This window comes from Coloeus monedula (genome assembly GCF_965178545.1).
Source record: "Coloeus monedula genome assembly, chromosome: 5".
Lineage (NCBI taxonomy): Eukaryota > Metazoa > Chordata > Aves > Passeriformes > Corvidae > Coloeus > Coloeus monedula.
In genome coordinates this window covers 46,248,821-46,265,092 of record NC_138785.1, presented here as the reverse complement: position 1 = coordinate 46,265,092, position 16,272 = coordinate 46,248,821, and the positions used below count along the sequence as shown (strand labels likewise).

At 34.6% G+C, this 16,272-nt stretch overlaps 1 protein-coding gene across 3 annotated transcripts in view; it reads right to left on the bottom strand.

The window, feature by feature from the left end:
- Positions 1–16,272, bottom strand: part of SGCZ (sarcoglycan zeta) — a gene marked incomplete at both ends in the record, with an annotated part of 410,467 nt that overhangs the window by 189,940 nt on the left and 204,255 nt on the right. The gene's annotated exons all lie outside the window — the stretch shown is intronic.

Sequence of the window (16,272 nt, the reverse complement as noted above, 5' to 3'; positions counted from 1 at the left end):
AAAGCAGTCTCATTCTGTTTAGGGAAGAGTTCTTTCTGCAATATACCCATTAAAAATGTTCCTTCTCAGGAGGAAGAAGAAAACACAAAACAGAACAAAAAAATCCAAAACAAACAAACAAACTCAACAGACTTATAAACCAGATAAAACAATCAATTTTGCACTTAAGAGCTGCCTTTCTTTTCACTAAAAGAAGGTAAAAAATGCACAAAAATGAGTCAGTTGATTCAATGAGAAATAAAAACAAGATTACATTCATTTGAAGGATCAAAGAAATGTTGATTTCATAAGATTTTTAAAATGTGAAGCTCAAAAATATTCATGTAATTATCTGTGTTGCTACATATTTATCAAAATCAACACTCTCTAGGTTTTACCATTCTTCTAGTGAATGAGATATTAATAGTATAAATTAACTCACAGTGAATAATTAGAGCCATAAGTCATAGAACTCACACCCATATTATGACAATACATATATCACTGAAATTAGTCAAAACAGAAATAAAGAACTTAATAAGAAGGTTTTAAATAAATTAGCAAACAGGCATTTTGTAATTTTTATTTTTTTCAATCATGATTGCTTCTCTTTGCCCTCAATTTTAACTAAATGCAATGTTTAGCAGTTTATTTATGTAGTAAATTTTACAAACAAAATTTTCAATGACTTTTCTCAATCTTCCCAAAACAAAGCATGACCAGGTTATAAGACCTTAGATCATCTTCTTATCATATCCTGACAGTTTTCATCCTAGTTATGTGTAAATGCCTTATGAATCCAGAAACTGAGGACATGAATAGGTTAATCAACTTTCTCCTTATAATGAGTTTCTACACATTATTTAGCCAGCCATTGTAACAAAAATGCAATGTATGATTAAATTTTGAGATTTTTAAGTAACTGGTTATTTTTACACCATTTCCATTTTCTTGTGACAACTTTATGTATTACCCATGAAAAAATTATTTTCATTAAAAATAGTTGAAAAACCAACTTTTAGATCATAAGGATGTCAGAAGTAGCACTGGTCCTAAAACTGTGAATACAGTCCCATGGAATAGACCCTTTGCAACACAGTCATTAAATACAACGACGTTTTATTCCACCACCACAGCCAGGCATCGCTCAGTTCCCTGACTGTATACTGTTCAACTCTGTGAGGTTTGGTGGAGCAAGCTGTCCCCCTGCAGCTCGTGGAGGGCTATGGAGGAGGAGATATCCACACTACAGCCCATGGAAGATCCCATGCTGGAATAGCCGGAGGTGCCAGAGTTTGTGACCCCATGGAGAGCCCATGCTGAAGCAGGAGCCTGTCTAGACCTGTGAACCCATGGAAGGGGTTCCACACCTCCTGTCGAAACTGTCACCTGGAACATAATGCTGGTCCTAGACTTTTCAGTACTTATTGATTCTCTGTGCATTATTTTCTTAATTCGTAGAAAGAATGAAAGACATAAAGGAACTTTAAAATATAAATTCACACTATGACAGCATCTAGGCCCAATCATCATTTGGATCGGTAAGGAACATGCTGGAATTGGATGAGCTGTAGATTTTCAGATAAAGAAGAACTATAGCTAGCAGGGAAAATTCTTCATACCAGCATTTAGAGGAAAAAAAAAATCAAAAAGCAGTCTGGTCATAACTAGCCATAGCTGAAAACATCATATAGATGACTTATCTGAACCAGCTAGCTCTCCCCACTCACCCTGGCCAACAGTTACTGCTGTGGAGAGCTCTCTTTTTGTATGACACTACAGCAGGTCATTCATTTTGCTTCCACTCATACAGTATGTGGCATTAAGCTTACAGCAGAAAATAATGTTACTGTTTTCTTTATAGACTATAGCTGAAAGTTTACCATACATAGTGAAAAATGCATCACACAGAGCGGGAAGTACTGTAAGAACCATAACACTGCTTGTGTAGCAAATACACAAATGCTTAGCATGTTACATCCCAACCTTGGCCCTAAAATCAAGACTTGGCATGAAATCAAGAAGCTCATTATAAAAACAAATATGAAGATGGCAAGCAATTGGGTTGTATCTTTTGAAAAAGCCTGATGCATAAACAGATCCATTTTCTTGGAAAGCATTTAAAATGCCAAGCACCTATACACAAAGCTCTTGCTGTCACTTCCAGTACATGTTGAAGTAGATGAATTGTTCCTTCTCTTTTGCAAGTGTTTGGTAATCTAGAATACTTCCAAAATTAACAGAGAAATATTGTATTATCTTGAATTGTTTGGGATTATATCAACTATGTGTAGATTGACAAGGTAGTAGAGCAGCATTCTTAGAGAATTAAATATTGGATGAAGAGAGCAGCTTCCTCTGAAATCATTTTTATATGGGCTACACCTGACACCTTCTGAGTCTTCTCCTTATGATATTAGCCATTCAAACCTTTCAAAGGCAATCAAAACTGTGTCAGCAACTGACCCTAGCACAGTCATTGGGCCGCAACTTGTTTGCCATCACTCTATGGTACATTACATGCAAAACAGCATAAATCCTTATTGCCCTGATGGGCAGTTTTGTATTTGTTGGATTTTACTTATTTTTCTTTTTAGTATAATTGTGATCACTACTAAAACAGCTTCAGTAGCTCAAAAGCATTTGGGGAGTGTGGTTTTTCTGACACCTGTACTAGGATATGTCCTGGAATCACAGAATGGAGTTCAAAGAGGTGATCTGGTCCAACCCCAAGGATGGAGACTACACAAACTGTACCTCACGATAAAATAAAAAATTATTCCTAATAGACTACTTTTGTCATGTAGGTGTCAAATCAGAGGGATTTCAAGATTCTAATCTGAGGGTTTGAGGCTTTTTTGTTCCGCTCTGGATTTTTCTTCTTGTAATTTTCACAAATTAAGGTAGTTTTGTACACAACACTCCAAAATTGTGTTTTCTAAAGAACACATCTGGAAATCCCTTTGCACCCTTGAAAATCTAAAGGAAAGAACACACGCAAGTAATTTCCCTATCAAGCTGTACAAAATGTCAGTTTATTACATAATTTATGTGATTTGAAGTTTAATAATTCAGAAGAATCTGTTTTTTTCTTGGCCACAAAGTACAGTTTTGTCATCAATGTCAAGAAAGCTTAAGTCACTATGTTTTTACTGACAATTTGCGGAGCTTTATGTTGACAATTAGAATTTCATTTTTTTCCTAAGTCAATACAATTAGATTACTACAGAGACTTCATTACAGCCACAGGCAGGACAGCAGCTGAGGTACACAATTTTCTCCCTGTGATGCCAGTGCTCACTAAACCCTTATTGTAACAACTGTCTATAAAAAGACAATAAATGTTTGGATCTTGAATATCGTTCTCCAATGGAATTATCACTTTACAGAAATGGATATCAGTGACCTGATACTATTACCATTATTACTTAGTGTGAGCATTTATTGCTGGTCTGTTTAACATATTTAACTGTAATGTTCTCTGCACAATGAAGTTCACAGCATGTTAAAAGAATAAATAATCATGTAATGAAAAGAAACATATTTTTCCCACTGTTCTGTGACTTGAAATGTTGCTAAATAATAATGTGCTGTACCGAATTTTCAAGGAAGCTGGATTTAAATCTACCTCAGGCTTGATGTTTCTCAAAAATATACCTTTTTAAGCTACATTTTCAAAACCCAACCACAACAATTTCATTACACTTTCAGTGTATTTTTAAAAGAAACTTTGGTTTCAAAAATTTACTCATTATTTCACATTATTTTGCTTTATAATCATCTAAATTTGTATGTGGTGCTTGATAATAACTTTTTGAGGTGGTCTATCTAGCTACACTGACTGTTAAGGATAACCTTAATCAAACTAGGTGGGATCATAGATGTCTAGCAACAGCAATACAAGATTCTGCATAGCTGAGTTATCTTAGAGAAAAGCAGATGCCTAAGGAGACAAGCAGACTGCTGAAAGACACGCTAGCACTCTTTCTGCCCTATCACCTCTGATAGGTCTCTGGACTTTATGTCAAATAATCCTTCTGCTAGATAAAGAGATAAAATTTGTCTTACTGAATAGATTCTAAAAGACTAGTAAAATAGCAACAAAGTCAGGAAAAATACAAAAAACCATTGGATCTCGGTTTGAAAAACCTGCCACTTTTCTATTAAACCTGGGCCCTCATCTCTGTTGCTCTTCATATCTCAGTAAGGCACAGCACATCCACAAGCACCTACAATCAGCACTTTCCATTGCTCAGCTCCTTCTCTTAAGGCCGCCGAGAAGATAAGATGAAGAATGTCTTTGTTAAGGATATTTTGTCAGAAGAAAACTTGGCAACCGCATCAGTGGAAGATGGCAGGACCAGTATTTCAGTATCTTCACAAAAACTGGCACTAATTTTCCTCTGTGAATTATACATTTCATTAAATCAGTTTCAGTAGATGGTGGCAAAACTGTAACCTTCAAGAGTCAGGAAAGAAAATTTAGGAGTGGCAGATTCACCAAACTCAGCTGGACTGGAAATAGCAGGTGGAGTGAATATTTTATGAGGAAATACCTTCTTTAAATAGTTCATTCATTCAAGTAGTTTGAGTCTAAAATTCATGTGGTAGGGTAATCATGTAGTCCACAACCAAAAAAGAAGAAAGCTATTGGGAATATGAATGAAAACCTGAATTTCTAGAAAGATGGAAAATAAGCTTTTAAATACTGTTCCTTTTCCTTTTATTTGCATATATGTGTAGCACAACTCTGCCATATGGCTAGAAAACCAATACTTGTAGATCTGAATCCACACATGGCTCTTCTGGACTAAAACACATAACTCTCTTAATTAATATTAAAAATAACATGGACCAGATATCAGAGCACAGAAAAAGCTGCACTAAGTGCTATGACATGAAGAACAGGAGTATTACCTAAAAAGAGAATGATTACATTTGTTGCAATTATTAAAGGATCCGGGGCATGGATCATTGATAGAATTATGGGATCAATAGAAGAACTGTACAAGCAATAGGCCGGAAAGCAAAAGGCCTGTGTGTGAGAAAAACTCTCCATGAGAAAGTTCTTGTGTGAAGAAAACAAGCAGGACTGGGAACAAAGAGGGAGTTTTGAAAAGGTACAGCTGTGGAGATAAGACCCGGAGGGAGGAGGGTGAACACTGAATTCTTTTAATCATAACTAACTATAGAAGCTTGCCAATGTAAGTCCAATTATGTAGAAGTAGAAATGCGCTTTGATAAGCTTTAAGCCACTTAGGAGTTAACAAGCTGGTATACTATGTAAGTGCCCTTGGATTGCTAATAAACGGAGTTTTGCTTTTATCAACCATGTTGGCTGGTCTGCAAGGTTCTCCCCCTGCCAGAGCCGGGTCTCGTCCTTTTTACAATGCCAACAACGTTTTGGGTTTTACCTGTATTTGTTGAGCTTCTTCAGTAAGGTACATAGGCAAAGCTACACTGATTCTTTTCTTCATCATTTTTATCTTAATGTAAATTTAATGTCCTCATATCCAATATTGATAGATTCTCCATCCCTTCAAGATTTTTTAATCAATAGCAATCACAATCATATTGATAAGTAATCATAATGATATCAATGTGCAAAATAAAGTATTGGTGTTACAGGAACACAATCATGGATCAAATCTTACTACTATCCAAATCTCTAAAAATATAAACTATATTTCACCTGTCTGCCTGATAACATTACAGGCAGAAAAAAGCTGAATTCATCTTAATGGAAGAAGATAGAGCTCACCGTCAGAATCAAGTTTAAAAATACATAGGTGTGTGTAAATATATATATATATACAGACACACATACAGTAATCTCTAATTTTATAACACCTAGCATATGGGTTCCTGCTCCAGTCTAAAAGAAAAACATTTTTAAATTATAACAAAAGAGATGTTTTACCAGGGCATAAATATCAACATTCTGGTCACTGCTATTTTACAAAGATAACACTCATGAACAATCAATTCTTAAAATACTCTCAGAATACAGATTTAAGCTATTAATCTATAATTTTACCATGTATTTCAGATTATACCATAAAGCTATGGAGAACACCTAAGAAGTCTGTGCAGACATCAGGAATGTAAAATGAAATTACACCTCCATTTCTTAAGTTTACATGTTTTTAATTTTGTATAATATATATGACTAGCACTCTAATTTGTTTCCCTTTTTGCCTTCAGCATTTCCTCCCTTTAATTAACTTCTTCATCTTCCTTATTACTAATGGATGCAACTGTTCCCCCCGATCAGCAGTCTTATAATTTATAAATGTGGTTTCACAGTGATACTTCCTATCTCTGCCTGCCTCTTTATAAACTGTCTTCATGGCATCCCAATACTGTAACAAAAGACTACTCATCTTTCTAGCACCCACATGACCAATGACATCTCACAGAAAAAGAATCCAATGCCAAGGGATGCTGAACATGAAGTGCAATTTGTAAAACTTTCAAGTGGAAAGAACCTTCAGAATCATTTTCATCAATGATCTAATAGTAGCATTAAAAATACATCAGTGGAGCAATAACTGTTTTTTTTAATTACATGAAATTATTGCTCACTATACCTTTAAAACTATATTCAATAACTAAACAGTTCTGTATTTTAAAGTGCAAAAGAACTTTGACTTTCTTTTCAAATATTAGTTGATATTTTGGAAAGAAACATAACAGTTTTGGTTGCTAGCTCTCAGATCACTTAAGATCCCAAGATGAAAAAGATTTTAACAATATTTTCCAAACCTATTTGAAACATGGTTAACAGTATTAAAGGCATAGTATTAATTAAAAAAAGGAGATCTAAACTCCTGAATCAGTCTGGCAATATTTTTCATCAAAAATGGAACCACACACTTTATTAGAATAATTTCCACATTTTCACTTCCTCGATTCTACTTCTGTTTGCATTTGCTTCTTCCAGAAAATGCATGGAGAAGTACATTCATTGAGGAACAGTCAACTTGTTCCAATTTAGCAGGATACAAAGCACTCAGGAAGGAAGGTCAACCACACAGGAGTTGTTTCCTTATTGAAGAGGGGTTTCAAGTACTCACAAATAATGAAGACATTTAATATGTAAAGATTCAATGACATATTTCTTCCAAATTAACTATATAAGTTAGCAGTACTGTTTTTCACTTTTTTTTTTCTTTAAGAAATTAATAGGATGGTACCACATCATGGGTTAAATAGAAGTGAACTCAAATAACTTCCAGGCGAAAAATATCCAATCCTTTCAAGTACTGTGGGAAATTGAGAGAGATTCAGGTGGTCATCTATATCTCATCTTTACTGCATTAATCTACCTTCAGTTCTTTACTGGAAGGAACTGGGCTAAATCCTTTGATAGTCTAATGCAGGCTCAGTTTTTTCCTGACTTTCCGCATATGATTAATGGAAATTAAATGAGACTCACCCTACATAAAATGTGCTCTCCCTGCTGTGAAAAGAAAAAAGAATCAATATAGCTTGATGAAGAGATGACTGATTGGAATTGAACAAATGAAGTCTTCTTTTCACACTAAGAGACTGAAGGAGGAGCCAGTGCCAATGCCATTTTATCTTCTAAGATACACGTAAGCACAGTTGGAAGAACGGAAGAAAAAAATAACTGCTCTTCACTGGAACTCTACTGAGCCAGCTTTATCAATAGACAGCGTGCAGCTGCCTGTCCCTGCAAGAAGCCATGGTCAGCAAAATGGAAAACCTACAGATATCAAGCGCTTGATTTGTTGGAGACTCTTACTCAAAAGTCATTACTCAGTCTAATTCTTGGGAACAGGATATTCAAAGGAGATCAAGTAAAGAAAAGAGAGACAGACAAATGATCTGGAAGAAGAAAAAAGACTGGAAAACAATCTTTGAAAATGCTAGTGTGAAGACAGCTATAAAAACAGAGAAAAATTAGCAGATATTCTCCAGAAGTCCATTTTAACCCTACAAGTGATTCAGACTCGGATTTATAATTGGTTGTATATCTGTGGGTAAGGGGAAAGCCTAATAAATGAGCTGTGAGAAAGATTGGCATGATTCAATCAGTATGGTTGTAAAAAAAATATGTGTAAAGAAAAGAAGAAAAACACCAAAATATCCCCCCAAAAAACCAGTAAAAGTGACATAGCTGTGGCTCAAGAAACAACAAATTTTGCAGTTAACAAAGAACTGGGAAAGAAGCCAAGCATTCACACTTCAAATTGGCAAAAATAAGCTAATTCTCTGCGTATTTTGGGAAGGCAGCTACCACATCAGCAGAAAACACCTTTGCATATCCTAGAAACTATCTGTGACTGTCAAAAAGCAAGAAGCAACTCTTACTGAGAACAATCCAGGAAATTAATGAAATTTCCAGAGTCAGCAAAGCTCCTCAGCAACACAAAACCAACAAAAACCGCAAAAATATTATTTCTTCAACAGTTTGCTTTTACCGTGCTATCCCACTTGTCTAATGAACAAATAAGAAGCTCCAGAGTTTCCTTTAGATAAAATCTATCAGATTAATGTACCATGTTTATTATTCTTCAGCGTTAATTTGGCTACTGTAAGCTCACCAGTAATGAAGTAATTCATAACCACTCTCACCAGAATCTCAACATGAATGATAAGTTTTGTGACAAATTTCAGGAAGCATGGTGGAACCAGAATCTCCCATTTCACCAACTACCCACTCACTTTTGGATCAATGAATCAAACCCCCTGATCAGAAATGTTCAGACTAGATCCTGTCCAAAGTTAGAGTTTGCAAACATCAAAATCAGAATCCTTTACATTTCTCATAAGGCATATTTTCTACAAAGAATCCCTAGATTTCTTATTTCTGATCAACCAACTTACTGATAGATTACATTAAAGCCTGAAAATAGTTTTTAACACTTACAGAAAATTCCTCATGCATCATTGCATTTTTCTTCAGCAACAGTAATTTTTGGTGGACATATCCTATATCTTGGTACATTTTTTCTTCTTTATGCAAACTTCTGGTGATGCAGCCTTTGCAGACTATTGCCTTCCAGACATCAATGGACTTAGGATCTTGATTTAAGATTCTAGGGCCATTCCATGCTGAGCTCCATCTCTGTGGAAAGCTAATTCCTCACTAGCTTCAGCCTATTATTGAGGTATAGCTATAAAGCTATACAGATATTCCTTTATAGAAAATGACCTCATCATTGCACTAAGACTACCCATTCCTACTATTCCCTGTTAATCCCTCCCCAGTCTGCTAAAGCAACAGGCAACCTGGCATTTTTAAAAGGGTTTCAAAGCTTTTCATTCCTTGAAACATAATTAGTACATTGAAAATAATAAATGCTTACAATAATTTTCTTGAATCAACTTCCTTAGTCATCTGAAATAGAGGAAATACAGATCAAGCATAGGAAATACACATATTGGGAATTATCTATCCTATATACTGAGCTTTTGATGACCAACAGTGGAGTAGACCTATGAAAATAAGCAGCAGCAACTAAATACTTCATTAATTTAGGGGGCATTTCTTAGTAGAAGTTGGTCAACAAATCAGGATCCTTTCACAAAGTATTTATTAACAGAGAAAAAAGAGGTTTAATGTAAAAACTTCACACATCTGTTTCAATTCTGTCTCAAAGAATAATTACTTTGTAATGAAATGCAAAATGGAAAATAAAACTTGGTTTCATAAAACATTTGTACTAGTGCACCTAAACATTTTGCAAAATGAATTTCCAGTGGATTAACTATCATATCACATAATGATATTTTTCTGAACTGATTAATGTATTATCTGATTGAATGCAGTAATTATGAGCCTCTTTTTGTTCAATATTTTCATTAACAACTTCAGTGAATTGCTACACAGCATCATTTATTCCCCAAAACACCACTGAAGATTAAGAAATGTTATTCACAGAATTTTAAAATTCCTGGTATTATGAATACTAAAATAATCATACAGCAATTTTTTATTTCAAAATATGCAAGCTGATTCTCAGAAAGAAACTGAGAATAAAAAGTCTATTGTTAAGTGGGAAAAACTATTTTAGGAATCTTCAAAGAAACACTAGTCTGGTGATGGACAGGAAAAAAAGGTAAGTAAAGCCAAGAGTGTCTGGCTCACACAAGAATAGGTACCATTTTCAGAATTCGTAGTCAGAAGTATCATATTGCAAGGGAGGGTAATAACACTATTTCTACACCTCAGGGAAGACATAAATTCAAACACAGCATTTCTAATACTTCACAAAGAAGGAGAAAAAAGAAGAAAAGCTACTGGGCAGACAAAAAAACTAGTTATCTCTGGCTTTTTTAAATGGGTATTAAGACTCAACCACTCATGCTTACAGATTCCAGCTAGTGATTCTAGCAATTGCCCTACTCTCTTTTTAAATTCCCTAGAAGGACTTCACCTTACGTGCTCATCACTAGAAACTGCTACAGGAGTAGCAAGGCATTGCATAGCTACTCGTTAGGCTGTCTGAGGAAGCACAATTCCTCATCAAACCTTCCCCATGTATGTAAAGCTTTCTTTGAGCTTTCCCCTTTGAAGCCTCAACCCCTGTAACCAGACACAAGCTCAGGAGCAAACTGACCACTTCCACATTCGTACACCAAGCACATATTCATCACCATCAGTACCCTCCTTTTGTTTTCACTAGGCTATCTTGGGAAAATGCAAGCATTTACAATAAACACCACAAATGTACATAGGACAAAGAGAAATGTCAGATCCAAAGTACTGTTTTTAACCTGAGCCTACAATGCCATTCATTTTAAGAAAGGCAATACTGTACTGTAAATGTGTAAACTTATGTGTACAACTAGGATGGAAATGGCCACGTCCTCAGAATTCTATGACTGGGTAAGAGATTTCACTTATTTATTGAAATTACTAAAAAAGGATGGGTAATCATACCCTTTTTGGAATTATAAGTCCTAAAATGTGATTAATTTGTCTACATGATCTAAAGATATAACTTTGTTTTTTTGGTTTTTTTTTTCAAGGATAGAATTACTTCTTTATTTTAGAACAGGCATGGCTTTTGTAGTCAGTAAATATTTCAACCCAAAATTTTAGTGATGTTATGGCCTTCTAAATTAAATAAAGTCTATGAGTACTGTATTATGCTAGTCCCATTTTGATATATCTAGATTTAAATCAAACATTTATAGTGGATAAATCAATGTGGCAGACAAAAAAAATCAGAGTAACCACTATCATTCATAATAAATTTCCCTTAGAGGCCTTAGATTGATCTTCTTGTTTATGTACGAAACATCTCATTTTATCATACAGGCTTTTAAATTTCAGGCAGACCAAAAAAAATTGAAACTGCTGTATTACCCTGAGCCCTCTGAACAGGAAGATATTTCACCTAGTGAATACAAAATTTTTCAGCTGGCTCTTCATTATTTGCTGGTTTTTGCTGGGGTAGAGTTAATTTTCTCAAGAGTAGCTTGTATGGGGCTATGTTTCAGATTTGTGCCAAAACCAGTGTTGATAATAGAGGGATGTTTTTTTCATTTCTGAGCAGCACTTGTAGAGAGCCAAGGCCTTTTCTGCTTTTCATACCACCCCACCAGTGAGGAGGCTGGGGCTGAAAAAGGCATTGGGAGGGAACACAGCCAGGTCAGTTGACCCCAATTGACCCAAGGGATATTCCACACCATATGGCTTATATCCATTTACTGATGAGGAGCATTTTTCCTGAGCAAGACTAACTGCTCTGAATTAATATGGATAAAAATTTTAAAGAAAAAAGTTTAAAATTTTTGTGCTTAAATGAGACATTTATTGCATCCTTTGATTTTGAATAGCTTGGATTATGAGGTGTCTATTGCCAAAGGAAAATGAAATAGAGTTCTACTTTACCTTATTAGAAAATACTACTGAAAGATTATTTCTGAAGCACTGACAAAATTGGTTAGGAAGTAACTTTTATCCCTACTTTGTGTCTTATGCATTCACCCCATAGAGAGTGAGTCATTTTTGCCTTAAAAGTCAAGTTTCTGGGACATCGTCTCATGAGATCCAAGAAAATGTTTCCAAGGCAATCTAGCACATATACAGCTAAAAGTGGGGCCTCTGCCCTAGAAAGGGAATGAATTTAATATTGCAGTTTAAATTTCTAGGTCAGGTGTATCAGCATACTGATTATTAGACTCCTTGGAAACTCGGTTCTGTGTAAAGACAAAACTTTTACCTGAGAAATTCCCTTTTTGAGTGAGAATTTTCTACTCTTTTCATAATGACGCAGATTCTTCCAGATGTAAAAATTATTATCTACAAAAATATATTTAGAGTTGCTTAATATTTGTTGGTAAAGATTTCCTGGCGCAACTTTATTCACTATGCTGTTCATCTGAATAGTTTATCACTTTCTCAATAATTTATTACTTTCTCAAGACTGGTAATAGAACCTTGCAATGGAAAAGAACTGAAAAGTATCTACAGCTTATGATGATTTGGAATAAACAGAAGAATCAAGTTGCCCACCATATCATTATTTCATTTAAACAAAGGTCTTTATGTCCTGACCCTTTTCTAAAAGTTGTTTCAAAACCAGGGAGAAAAAGGTCTAGATGCCAAAGGGTATTGAGGATACATCCTAAAATACGCACACAAACTCAGCTAATACTGAAAGCAGAAAGCCACTGTGAAGTCCTAGAGAAATGGTATATTTCACTTAGTCATTCAAGTTGCAAGTTCAGTGACATGAACAACAATTAAGAGAATGAAATGACGTGGTCAGACGCCACTACCGACACAACCCTTGTAGGCCGTTTATGTGCTCCCTGCCAATCCAAAGGAGAGAAAAAGAAAAAAAACAATGCTTCTGAGTAGAAAAGAGAGAAACCACGATTGGCTTCTGCCAAACTGTCTAATTCTACCTATAGCATCACACATAGGAAAACTCTTATCAATGTATTTTCTACACTCCACAGTGTAAACACACACTTCAGCTCTATTTCAGTTATTGTGCATCAAACGAATTACACATGCTATGAAAGTTAAAATACTGAACAAAAAGAAAGAGAAAGGAAGGGAAAAAAACCCAAATCATAGCAAGGAACATGATTTACAACAAATAGGAAACTTTACAAGACAAGAAGCAAGCTCTTTTTATGGAAGAGTAGCCTGAATTTAAAATCAATATGCAAGAGTGTTCTGGTAATATTCTTTTCAGTCAATAGTGTACTTATGACACACTGACAATTGTTTTTTGACTGTTTGTGTGCTGTTTGGGTTCCTGCTTTTTCTCCCTTGTGTCAGTACATTTCAGTAAAATATACTTTTATATACCTTTCTGTAGAAACATTTAAGAAGCACAAATATGGTATTAATTCAGAAGCCTCTAATAACAGTATTTCACTACAAAATATAGCTTTTGTGTGTTTATGATCCAGGAGGATAATAATATGAATAGATGTATTCACAAGGGAGCTGTTAAAACTGTTATTAGTTTATTATCACAGTTTTAGTAAGTATAAAAGTCAGTTTTCATGTGAGATCAGTTGGTTTAAACAAGAACTGCATTCAAATCAAAATTTCTGAGGTTAATTAGCTTAAAATCTATTTATTTTTCTCTTCATACAAATTCCAAATTGACACAAGTATCTCAAAAGCATGACTACAGTAGTGTAACTGAGGATAAATCACCATCCTACAGTTTTCGAAAACTGCTCCTTGTAGGGATTTTTTCTGAGCTTAGAGCTAATGAATTTTTGCTGTCTGAAAAGTAGAAAAATTATCAATATTTAATAAAATAATTAAGTATTATAACACTTTAAAATATAACCACAGTGTTGCAAGAAGTATTTAGCTTTGTCTTTTAATATATATGACCTTAAAATAAATTTTAAAAGTTTCTAAATGAGCCACCTGAAAGTATGGCTTACATTGATAAAAGTTGTAATTCTCTGCACTGTCTAAGATTGGTGCAACAGCTGCCAGGTAAAACTAAAAATTTCCTGCTGATCCAGGAATAATTAGAAATAATTCAGCTGGACAAGCCCAAGATCAGTCTCAATACATTTTACTAGCAAAAGGACAGAAGTATCCTTAAGGTCCTAAACACATCATGCCCACTCCAATTCCTCCTCGTATAATTGTTCTGATCACTTGTAATTTGAACAAAAATTTCCACTTATTTTCAGAAAAACAAGGAGGCAGTGAAAACTAGGAGGCAAGGACAAGAATAGGAGAGAGCTGCCCAAAATTAATTAATTAGCTGTCACATTTCATTTAGGATATATCTAACCCTAATAAGGTCTGCCAACCATGAGTATAGTCTAAAATGGTCTGGAAATGAAAATCTAATCTCCATCTGCAGCCTTATTTCAGAGATATCAGCATCACTGGTTTTGAGGTTTTTTAAATGTGGTTTTGCATGAAAATTTCCAAATTTAGTGACCAGACCTCTCCAGAGTACGTGCACGTGCTTTAAAAAATCCTTAATAAATAAAACTTACCCAAAACAAACAAACAACAAAAAAAGTGTTTCAGGAACAAGTACTAGTTAATTAAATAAAACTATTTTTGTCATATAGGAATGTACTCACTAGAGAATACATTTACCTTCCTATACAGAGCTAAAACCTGATCAAATCTGTACTAAGACAAAAGTAATCCCATTGTTACTTGATCTGTCTCCAAAACACACATTATGTCAGAATTGTCCTGAATATAAATTTTTCATTTTAAAAAAGCACAATAACATTGTAGTTTTCACTTTAAATTATCTACTCTTCAATATTAAAAGATACACCACCAATCTATTGTAGAAAAAATGGATAAAAACTTGAATACTAGGGGACAAGTTTTTAAAAAGCAATTCATTAAACCAACTTTAGTTCATGCAGTATTCTGGTCTACAGAGGTTTTGATAACACCTTGCTGAAAAGGAAACGAGTGCTTTATACTGTCAGAAAAAAGTGAAAGGGGGAGGAGGGTAGAGGAGAAAAATAAAGGAATTTGTCATTAATTCTGTATGTGTTGTTGCAATAATAGCCTCTGCTCCTTACTTCAAAGGAGAAATTTGTTGACAGCTTTTTGTTGTTTGGGTAAACCCTTCAACAGCAGCTCAATCATCCCTATAAAGCTCAATGCAAGACACTGCCACATATTTTGAAAGTAATTTTGGAATATCTGGAACAGATTTCTGTCATTAAATACCTTCTTTAAGGAAGCCAAGTTTGCAATTTAACATCTGCAGTTCAACTCTGGAAGATTCCAAAGCAGGAAGTTTGTTTGCTTTTAAATTAAACTGCAGTGTGAATTAATTTTCTTAAATAAATGTGAAAACAGGCACCTAGTGCCTGAAGACACTAAAGACTGGAGAGCTGCTTTTAGCCATACAGATTGCTGATGCCATGGGTTTTTTGGGTTGTTTTTTTTTGGTTTGTTTAATAAGTACTTGGAAATGTAATAAAGTTAATTAAGAAATAGGTGCTTATTTTCAACTGAAACATTACCCAGAATGAGATTGTTTTTCATATGATGGTCTGACTAAGGAACTTCAGAATTTCAAGCAGTACTTTCATGAAGAGCACTACTCATTTTCCTGTTATGCAGTATTCATTGCATTCCAAATGTTTCTCCTTCCCATCTAAGTCTCCACAAGAAAACTTCAAAGAGAGACTTGAAAGCTGGTGCATTTCCATATTACTATTTCTTTACTTGAATTATTGTGTTGCTTTGTATTTGACAGCCAAATTACCTGTCATTAGTTATGACAAACTCTTTTAATTTATGCTCCATTTTCATTCTGCAAATATTTCAGACAGATGTACGAGATTTTAAGATGCTATACATCAGGTGTTGCATAAATGAAAAGGAAGAAAATTTTTTTTTTCTTACACCTTTTCATTTGTACAACTTGTAGCTCCAAACAGAAATATGAAATGGTATTTAGAAACATTTTACCCCACAATGCCCTATGCTTACTTTCTCCTTATTATGATCCTAGTTTGAAAAATAACCATCACATGGCTCTGGTTTTCTACAAGAGATCTATACAGTCCCCCGAAACTGTATCCATCAATGGGAGTGTCTAGCCAATTAGCACATATATCAAAATATTAAATGCTTAGAAAAAACATATTAAACATTACTCCTCCTTGCAAAATCACAAACTTGCCATAGGCAGAACCACAGATCTCGTGCAGGGTATCCCTTTAAACATTAGGCTTACATGACAAGCTTTAAAATATCTGAAAAAACTGCATCTATTCAAAGAGCTTCTGAAGGCTATCAAAGATTAAAATCCTCTTTATTAAACATCTATTAATTTCGCC